Source organism: Magallana gigas, chromosome 10 (genome assembly GCF_963853765.1).
Source record: "Magallana gigas chromosome 10, xbMagGiga1.1, whole genome shotgun sequence".
In the NCBI taxonomy this organism is placed as follows: Eukaryota; Metazoa; Mollusca; class Bivalvia; order Ostreida; family Ostreidae; genus Magallana; species Magallana gigas.
Window position 1 is genome coordinate 24,832,661 of NC_088862.1, and position 10,342 is coordinate 24,843,002.

The following is a 10,342-nucleotide window of genomic DNA, read 5'->3' on the forward strand; positions in this document are numbered from 1 at the left end:
AATGTAACAAGGTTTAAAACATTTAGTCAGAATTTCTTCTCTTTAGCTAAAAGTCCAATTTTGTTTTAGCCATTTATGTGAAGAATGTAAATGAACTGAATATATTTTATTTCGGTTTGTATAACATTCATGCATATCTTAAATCTTATTTTCACGTATTAAATCAATAAACAAATTCAACAAAGAATTGTGATAACCCCTGTGATTTTATATTTTTGTAAAATGTCTGCTTAAAACATGTCAGTGAGTATATCTGTTATACTTGTAAAGGTTTGTTCTGCTTTTCGGTAGACACATTTTGTTACTTTTACTTTGAAAGGTTTGAACATACAAATATTTGTACCAAGTAGTGTTTTTAATAAATTGCACATAATTTTAAGAAGATGACTCATAATTTTTTCTTCATTGATAAGATTTTCCCGAAAGGTCTTTAATAATTTGAGTAAAAGTTTGAGACTTTTAACTAATTTCATTGCTGGTTGAAATCGTGTGCATGAAAACTACGTCATATTAGGACAAAGAAGTCAACATTCAATTTTTTTCCCTTTATTATTAATCAAATAAGGTTGTTTTGCCATATGCTTCATTCGGAAAAAATATTTAAGGAAATGCAATATCTCTGTAAGTTGCACTTTAAAAACAGAAAGTTTTATTAAAATGCTTAACCTCTGTGTGTGAATTAATTAAAGTACTTTCGCAAAAACTTGAATGCAGGGAATAACCTTCTTATATGTGAGTAGTATTAATAATCTACAGACTGGATAGTATTGGGCTCATATAAATTTTATATATTATATCAAACTGGATTATTGTATTTTGTACGATCAAATCTTTATAATATTTGAACCAATTTTTTATAATATAAATGAAAATTATAACGTTAAAATGACTGCATATTTTCATCTGCAAAAGTTTCATATATATACTGGTGAAATATTAAAGAAGGATCTCGAGATTTCAGTCTTGTCTGTTTCTATATGAATTACAAACGCATTTTTTTCGGATATGGAGTAATAAATACTTATCTACTGAATATCCATTTATTGTTGTTATATTAAAAAGTTGTAATATCGCACTAAATTAATATTTTATAGAAATATTTTTTTTTTCATAAAGCTATAGAAGTTTTTAATTTATGAAGGCAAACAAAGGTAATATTTCCTGTGTTATACACCAGGATATGGACAGGTAGGGCATCACCATGTGATGTCATAAGATAAGTAGTGAAGTAGATGGGGATATATGAATAGAGGGCCGCCGTACGGAGTATTATCCACCATTATAACTTAAAAACCATTAAAAAAGACCATTTACCTGATTCACATATTCCAACTATTATTTACAATTGCAAATATGTTTATTAATATCAAATTACAATATGATATTCAATTATAACAATTAATTATTTATCTACAATATATAAAGAAACTTTTTACAAATTCAATGCCTTATTTTGCCTACAAATATTTTAAAACATGTAGCGTACACTAAAGCATATTACATGTACAACTATTAAAATAAGCGTGGTTGTTCCTATTGTCATAAGCTTCTGTGTTGTTGCGACGCTGAATTGTCCTCCGAATATCATTTTTAAAAAACTCTCTAATTAAAGTAGTAACGGAGACGTCAAAGAAGACACTAATAATTAAAACACCATGCCCCCTCAATATGTAGGGTATGAACATTAAACAGTCACAACAGAGATTAAATAAAATCAAAAGTAATTTTACATAATTGAGAAATTCATATTCTTTTCAAAAGAAATTATAGAATTGACAACAGAGTGTCAATCCTTCAGTTGTGTTGTAGCAGATCTATATATTCGCAGAGAGAACACTTGTTATGAAGAGAGGAGAGCCATTATCATCACACTTGATTAGAGGAAAATATTATATCACTTAACAAACAATGTTTGTAAAGGCAACTGAATAAATTTCTTAAAAATTATAAAAGACAGTGGGTTACGTGAAAAACATATTTTGAGACGTTGAATAAAGGCAAACAATTTACAGAAATAAAGATAACTATTATTCTTATGTAAAAATCGAACAATCTATTAGAAGTGGGATGCCTTATCTACCAATATTGTAAAGTTGGCCCTTTTAAAAAAGGAGGTGTGACGCCCTTATTGATCCACCCCTATCTTGGGCGTTTAAATTTGAACACGTGATACTATTGTTAGATACGTCAGTCATCATGTAACAGGAAAACGATAGGAGCCATGTTTGAGATTCAGGAATTGGTGTGGAGGAAATGAAACGTAAGAACTGTGTATTAATTCATCACAAAATCGACCTTTTCATCAGTTAATAACACGTTAAGATAACAATTTATTGACGAAAAAGGTCAAACTCGAAAACTTGAACATATTTGCGTCCTACTTTCGTTTTTTACTGGTTTTTGCTGCAAGTTATATCAGCCTTTTTGTGTAAAATGTTCTGAATTCATAACTCGATTGTTCATGATTTCTGTTTTTGTTTTTTTTGCAGAATTCTCAATAAATACCCGTTACAGTACTTGACCATGGACCCTCGACGTAGCGCCCAGGATGTGTTACGGTGTGATCTCTGCGAGACAATGGTTCCCCCTATGTACTGCGACATTTGCCACTTACATCTATGTAAAGCATGTGTGGGGGAACATCTCTCCGAGTTTGCCAAAGAACACAAAATTGTACCCTTTGAAAAGCGGGGATCTACATCTAAATGCCCAAAACATTCCTCAAAAGTATGTGAACTTTACTGTGAAAAATGCGACATCAAGGTCATACATTTGTCTACATTGTTAAAATTCTGGAAAAACAGAGGTAAGTTGTACAGAAAGATTTACAAGAATTAGAGAAGTCTATTTACCCCAAATATCAAGAGATTGCATCAAGTATCCCGGTTCAGAGAGTTTCCCTTAATAAATCCTCACAGAAAATTGCCTCGGATATCAGCAAACATGGAGAAGAAATGCACAGAGAAATAGATGTAATTATCAAGAAACTAAAATCTGATCTTGCTGAAATAGACTCCAAATACCTGACTGTCCTAAATAAGCATGAAGATGACATCAAACATATGCTGTCTCATATCACACAGACAATTGCAGATTTGAGAAAATTGGTAAATTCCGATGACGTGGGTCTTGTCTCTGCCTACAAATCCAAAAATGCGGAATTAAGAAGATTGCCACCTAACCTGACGGTCACTTTACCAAACTTTTCTCCCCAGAAAATTGACAAACAACAAATATATAAACAGTTTGGCTCTCTTTCAGAATTATCTATCGAAACAGAAGAACACAACTTCACACTAGGAACTGAGCACTCTCAAGCGGAGAGATCCCTTTTTGATGTTCCACAGATAGTCACAGAGATAATCACCGATTATTAATATACTGCAAATGTGTCCTGTCTGAGTGATGAGGACATCTGGATTCAGGGCAACGACAACATTTTGAAACTGTACAACCTCCAGAGAGGACTATTAACGTCGATCAAAACCAAGTCAGGGAACCATGCAGCCGACTTAGCAGTCACAAGAAGAGGGGATCTAGTATATACTGATGAAATAAATATAACTGTGAACATAGTAAAGAATAAAGAAATAGAAACATTGGTCACATTACAGGGATGGACACCTCTAGGTGTCTGTAGTACCTCCTGTGGTGATATCCTGGTTGCTATGTACAATGATGATTGGTACACACCATCAAAAGTTGTGCGTTATTCTGGCTCCACTGAGAAACAAAGCATACAGTACAATGAAAATGGACAAGCTCTCTATTCATCTGGTGGTTATTCTAAACACATCAGTGAGAACAGAAACCTAGACATATGTGTCTCTGATTGGAAAGCCCGTGCAGTAGTGGTGGTCAACCAGGCAGGGAAATTCCGATTTACGTACACTGGTCTTCCCTTTTATACAAAGAAAACATTCGATCCATATGGCATCACTACAGACAGCCAAAGTCATATCCTGATAGCAGATCCTGTCAACCACGGTATCCACATTGTCGATAGAGACGGTCAGTTTCTCCGTTTTATTGACAACTGCCATTTGGAGAAACCTTTCGGTCTATGTGTAGACACAAAGGACAATCTCTTTGTGGCTGATAGCAAAACATGTCAAGTAAAGAAAATTCAATATTACAAGTAATGATATTTTTCATATTTTCCAAATGCATGTTGAATGACCAGAAATATACATATGGAACGTAAAATACGACAATGAATATGTTTATGTTTAAAACATGTCAGCACATAGTTATGCTAGTGTTAACGTACTAGTATACTATACCTTATGATCAGTCTTGTTGTAATAATTAATGTGTTATCACGTACTTCTATTAATCAATTTAACTGACTTAACTATCCACCCATTTATAATTGATATATTACTAGTATACATATCGTATAAAATGAATAATATATTGAGATATGAAAGTTTTATGAAAGTTATAAATTGTTTTCATTACTAAGTTGTGGTTTTATGATTTTAGCCATACTGACATTTTTTTTCGAGTAAGATAAAAATAACGAAGCTGAGTCTAATTATCTCTAACTTAAATACATGTACTTTGATGATTATTTTTACATAAAGCTTTGATTTCATATCAAATATTTTCAAGATTAAATATAACTGATTTACCTGTTAATTTTATAGTACTGCCAAAAATAGTTCAATGAAACAACGGTTGAAAAATGTAGTCAGAATTTCTTCTCTTTCGCTAAAAGTCCAATTTTGTTTGAGCCTAAACTCTTTATGTGAAAAATGTAAATGAACTGAATATTTATGTTTTTATTTACAATGTAGCTTATAACATTCATGTACGCCTTATGGTAACTCCATACTCGTAAAACCCTCTGATGAAAGTTGGAAAACAGAACTGATTTCAGTTTAATAGACTAAAATTTCATCAATTATAAGAAAAAATATACATGTCATCACACTTTTTGAGATGTCAGATAAACACGAACTAAAGCATAATTTAGCATCAGAAAACCCTACTTTTTTTGTTAAAAGTAAAATATTTGTAGGCAGAAATTTGTTTATCTTGTTTAATTTTATTGTCAACTGTGTCAGGAAAGTAAAACTACGAAAACATTTTAAAATTAGTTGTTGGGATAAGAAAATTTACAGCATTTAGACATACAACGGAGAGAACAGTCAGAAAAAAGAGTTATTTCCCCTTAGCATAGATAAAATGTATAAAAAATTGGAAATTTAGGATAAAATTAAGCTGCAAAAATATCTTGAACTTGACAATAATTCTAAATGCATCCATGAGATTATGTTCACATAAAAAAAATAAAACTATCTTGCACAAATTTTAAAGAATTCAAAGTTTTACAATAAAGTATGACGTCACAGAACACTGGATCTACTTTAAATCTTATTTTCACGCATTACATCAATAAACAGTTTCAATAAAGAATTGTGTCAACCCCTGTGTTTTTATATTTTTCGTACAATGTCTGCTTTAAACATGTTAGTGAGTATATTGGTTGTACATGTAGAGGGTTGTTCTGCTTTTCGGTAGACATTTTTGGTCACCTGTACTTTAAAAGGTCTGCACATTCAACATATTTTGGATCATTTAGCAAACAGTGTTTTTAATGATTTGCACAAAATTAGTTAATTTTATGCGATATTCAACGTTTTCATAATGACTCAAACCTTTAATTTTTTTTTCATTAATAAGATTTTTCCGACACGTCTTTAATAATTTGAGTAAAATTTGAAGTCTTTTAACAAATTTTGTTGCTGGTTAAATTCTTGTGCATGAAATCTAACTCGTATTAGGACGAAAAAGTCAACATTTTTTTTTACCATTTCTTTTAGTTTAATAATGTTTTTTGCCATATGATTCATTCGGAAAAACTAATTAAGGAAAATAATATATCTCTGTAAGTTGCACTTTGAGAACAGAAAGGTCAATTAAGATGCTTAAGCTATGTGTGCAGATTACTAAAAGTACTTTTGCCAAAACAATTAAATTTTTTTTAACGCAGCGAACAACCTTCTTAAATGTGAGTAGTATTCATAATCTACGGACTGGATAGTATTGGGCTAATATAATTTTTACATCAAACTGAATGATTGTATTTTTACGATCAAACCTTTATAACTGCAAAAGTTTAGTTCATATACTGGTGAAAAATGGAAGAGGGGCGTGGAGATTTCAGTCGTGTCTGTTTCTATATGAATTACAAACGCATTTATTCAGAAATGGAGTAATAAATACCTATTTTCTGAATATCAATTTATTGTTAAACTCATATATCGTACTAAATGAATATTTTTATAGAAATATTTTTTGTTTCATAAAGCTATAGAAGTTTTTATTTTATATGGGCAAACAAAGGTAAGTTTTTCTGTGTTTTACACCTGGATATGGACAGGTAAGCATCACCATGTGATGTCATAAACTAACTAGTGAAGTAGATTGTGCTATATGAGTAGAGGGGCGCTGCAAGCAGTATACATGTAATAGACCAATATTAAATTTGAATAATTAAAAGCGGTGACTATTCTCCTGATCCACATATTCCAACTAATATTTACAATTGTAAATATGTTCATTAATATCAAATTACAATAAAATAATCAATCGTAACAATTAATTATGTATCTACAATATTTTAATTAAGAAACTTTTGTTTTTAAATCTAATACCTTTTTATGCATACTAATATTTTGAAACATGTAGCTTACACAGAAGCATATTACAACCGAATGCCCAAATAATTCTTCAGAAATATGTGAACTTTACTGTGAACAATGCGAAATTCCAATCTGCGTGCAGTGCACTTTTTCCACACAACATCAAGGGCATACATTTGTTTACATAGTGAAAATACTGGAAAAACAGAGGTTAGTATTTCAGAAAGATTTACAAGAATTAGAGAAGTTTCTTTTCCGCAAATATCAAGAGATTGCATTAAGTATCCAGGTTCAGAGAGTTACCCTTAATACATCTTCACAGAAAATTGCCTCGGATATCAGCAAGCACGGAGAAAAAAAGCACAGAGAAATAGATATAATTATCAAGAAACTAAAATCTGATCTTGAAGAAATGGACTCCAAATACCTGACTGTCAGAAATAAGCATGAAGATGACATTGACATCAAACATATGCTGTCTCATATCACACGGACAATTGCAGATTTGAGAAGATTTGTAAATTCCGATGACGTGGGCCTTGTCTCTGCCTACTAATCCAGAAGTGCGGAATAAAGAAGATTGCCACCTACACAATGGATTATCCGAGTACTGAGTACTCTACAAGAAAAGAGTTTCCTTATTGATGTGCCACAGATCATCACCGACATCAAAACCGATTATAAATGTGCTGAAAATGTGTCTTGTCTGAATGATGACGACATCTGGATTCATGGTAACGACAACATTTTGTGACTGTACAACATCCAGAGAGGACTGTTAAAGTCAATCCAAACCAAGTTAGGGAACCGAGCAGATGGCATAGCAGTAACAAGAAGTGGGGATAACAAGAAGTGGGGATATGGTATATACTGATAAAACAAATAGAACTTAAACTTATTTTCACGCATTAAATCAATAAACAAATTCAATAAAGAATTGTGACAACCCCTGTGATCCTATATTGTTTGTATAATGTCTGTTGAAACATGTCAGTGAGTATATCGGTTATACTTGTAAAGGTTTGTTCTGCTTTTCAGTGGAAACTTTTTGTCAGTTTTACTTTGAAAGGTCTTTACATACAAAATAGTTTTTTATCATTTAGCAAATAGTGTTTTTGATAAATTGCACATGATTTTTTAAAGATGACTCATAATTTTTTCTTCATTGATAAGATTTTCCCGACAAGTCTTTAATAATTTGAGTAAAAATTTGAGACTTTTAACTAATTTCATTGCTGGTTGAAATCGTGTGCATGAAAACTACGTCATATTAGGACAAAGAAGTCAACATTCAATTTTTTTTTTACCTTTATTATTTATCAAATAAGGTTTTTTGCCCTATGCTTCATTCAGAAAAAAATATTTAAGGAAATGCAATATCTCTGTAAGTTGCACTTTAAAAACTGAAAGTTGTATTAAATTGCTTAAGCTATGCGTGTAGATTACAAAAAGTACTTTCGCAAAAACCTTAAAAAAGTTACAGTGACTGGCGTTTGTCATTTTGACCAATATGATTAAAATCAGCATATATAAAACGCCGCCCTGCAATACATAATGTATTTTTCAAGTGTGTAAACCTGTGCTGCTCCAGATTGGGGGTGTTTAGAGGTGGCTCCGAAGGATGGTATTCAAGGCCTATGATCAGTAACTTTACTATATGTGAAGTTAATAAGGTTGAGTTTGTAACATCCCGACCCTCTGCTAGATCCGCGCATGAATTTTGAAACCCACAATTTATATGATTATCCGTTTTCAATTTTATAAACTATTTCTAAATCCAATTAAACTTTTTGTAGCTTCTGCTTGTATTTAATCCCGTAAATTATATGCGATGGATAATGTTGGAATATAATGCCAAATCAATGATAGAAATATTGGTGATTGTGAAAGAAAATGTTTATTATTTATTTTTGGAAAGCGTGCCTACACTGGTTTTTTTTTAAATAAATGGGAGCAATAGCAGTTGCTAAGATGCAATTTTAAATCAATGAACACAGTATGACTTGTACATACCATTGGCAGTACAGTTTTAAAGGCATATACGTAGAAACAGTATCTTTTCCTTTAGTTTTAAAAATTCTCATGTATTTTTTCTTGCCCTTACCTTGGAGTTATATAGTTTGATTTTGATCTTATAACTAATGTTTTGAGTGTTTGAAACTTGGTCCCGAAAAATATTGATTCTATTTAAGGTGTTCATCGCTCACTGATATTTAGAATGTGTGATTTGAGAATTTGAGAAAATTTAATATTAATAATTTTTAGACACGCATGTTAATGAAGTATGAAGATGTTATCGACGATACGAAATCATCACGATTATTGAAACATATCAATCCTCAATGAATGATCAAATACCACATTAGTAACATAATCATACAATAACAATTATTTAAATGTGTTTTTATAGGCATTCACAAAGCTATTTCACATTTGTATTTTGGGAAAATAAGGCATCCTAAATAAGAAAAGTCTTAAAGGACAGGTAACACAATGACAAAAACATTGACCAACAAGTTGAATTGTGAGTGGGATACAATTTCTGCAAAATTTTCCTTACTACTCCCATCTGTTTCACAGCTATTGCTGAATTACTGAGCTGATAAAACGCGTGAACTCAATATGCATATCTGAAGCCTCTGAGATCGGAAACCTTCGGTGCGACGTAATAGCCGATACACTGCCCATTCGCTGTATCTTTCAACCATAGGGATTTCTACATTGCTCTTATCTAAAATCTGAAGTCATTAACTTTTGCTCACTGCTATGTAAAGTTAGAGAACCCAGTACATAAACAGAGTTATTCTACGCTTAGAAATCCCATTTCTGTTTCCTCAGCAATCATGAATAGGAGTAAAAATTGTGACCTGTACTGTTAACTTTTCATTGATCTATATACTTCATGCTGGAAAAAATATGTCAGATGTTGGATTTTTAAAAGATAAAAATCATTAAAAACATGGAATCATTGTTTCTAAAGAAAGGATTTTGTTTTGTCAACACATAGTAAGTGATAATGTATAGAGTCTTTTCGTAACCAGGAATTTCACTGGATCTTAAACCCTAAATAAACCCTAATTACGTTAATTGTACTTAATAAAGGATTTTTTGATTTAAGAAGTATTACCAGAAATCCTGGTACCTGTAAGCAAATATGTTTGTAAATTTCTTTAGTTCCACAAAATCAGGGGTCTACTTTAATCTCAATACTAATAACCGAAACATCTTTTAATTTCATTTTTTAGTATGGTATTTGATCATGTTTGTTTATTGAAATTTAATTAAAAGAACTACCAATTTTCATAAACAGTAAAGACTGAAACAGTCGTTTTTAACATAGTATTCAGGTTTTAAAAACGTATTAATCTCAAGACTCCTTGAATTTTATCCAAATGTAATTTGATCTTTCTTTTAATAGTTTATGAAGATCATTTTTAGGTAGTACTTCTGAGTTGTGTACATGTATAATTTATTCTCTATTGTTCAAACCTAAACAAAAAGCCCCAAAAGGAGCTGTTATGCACACTGATGACATCTTATATACTGACATAAGATTCAGATGGACAATGAATTATTTTCTTTTTTACAGCAACACCAATTGTTACAAATAACTGTTTCTATTAAGAAAGAGGATTTTCTATTCGTGTCCTCTTTTTTTCAGTGCAAAATGAAAAATGAACACAATGCAAAAA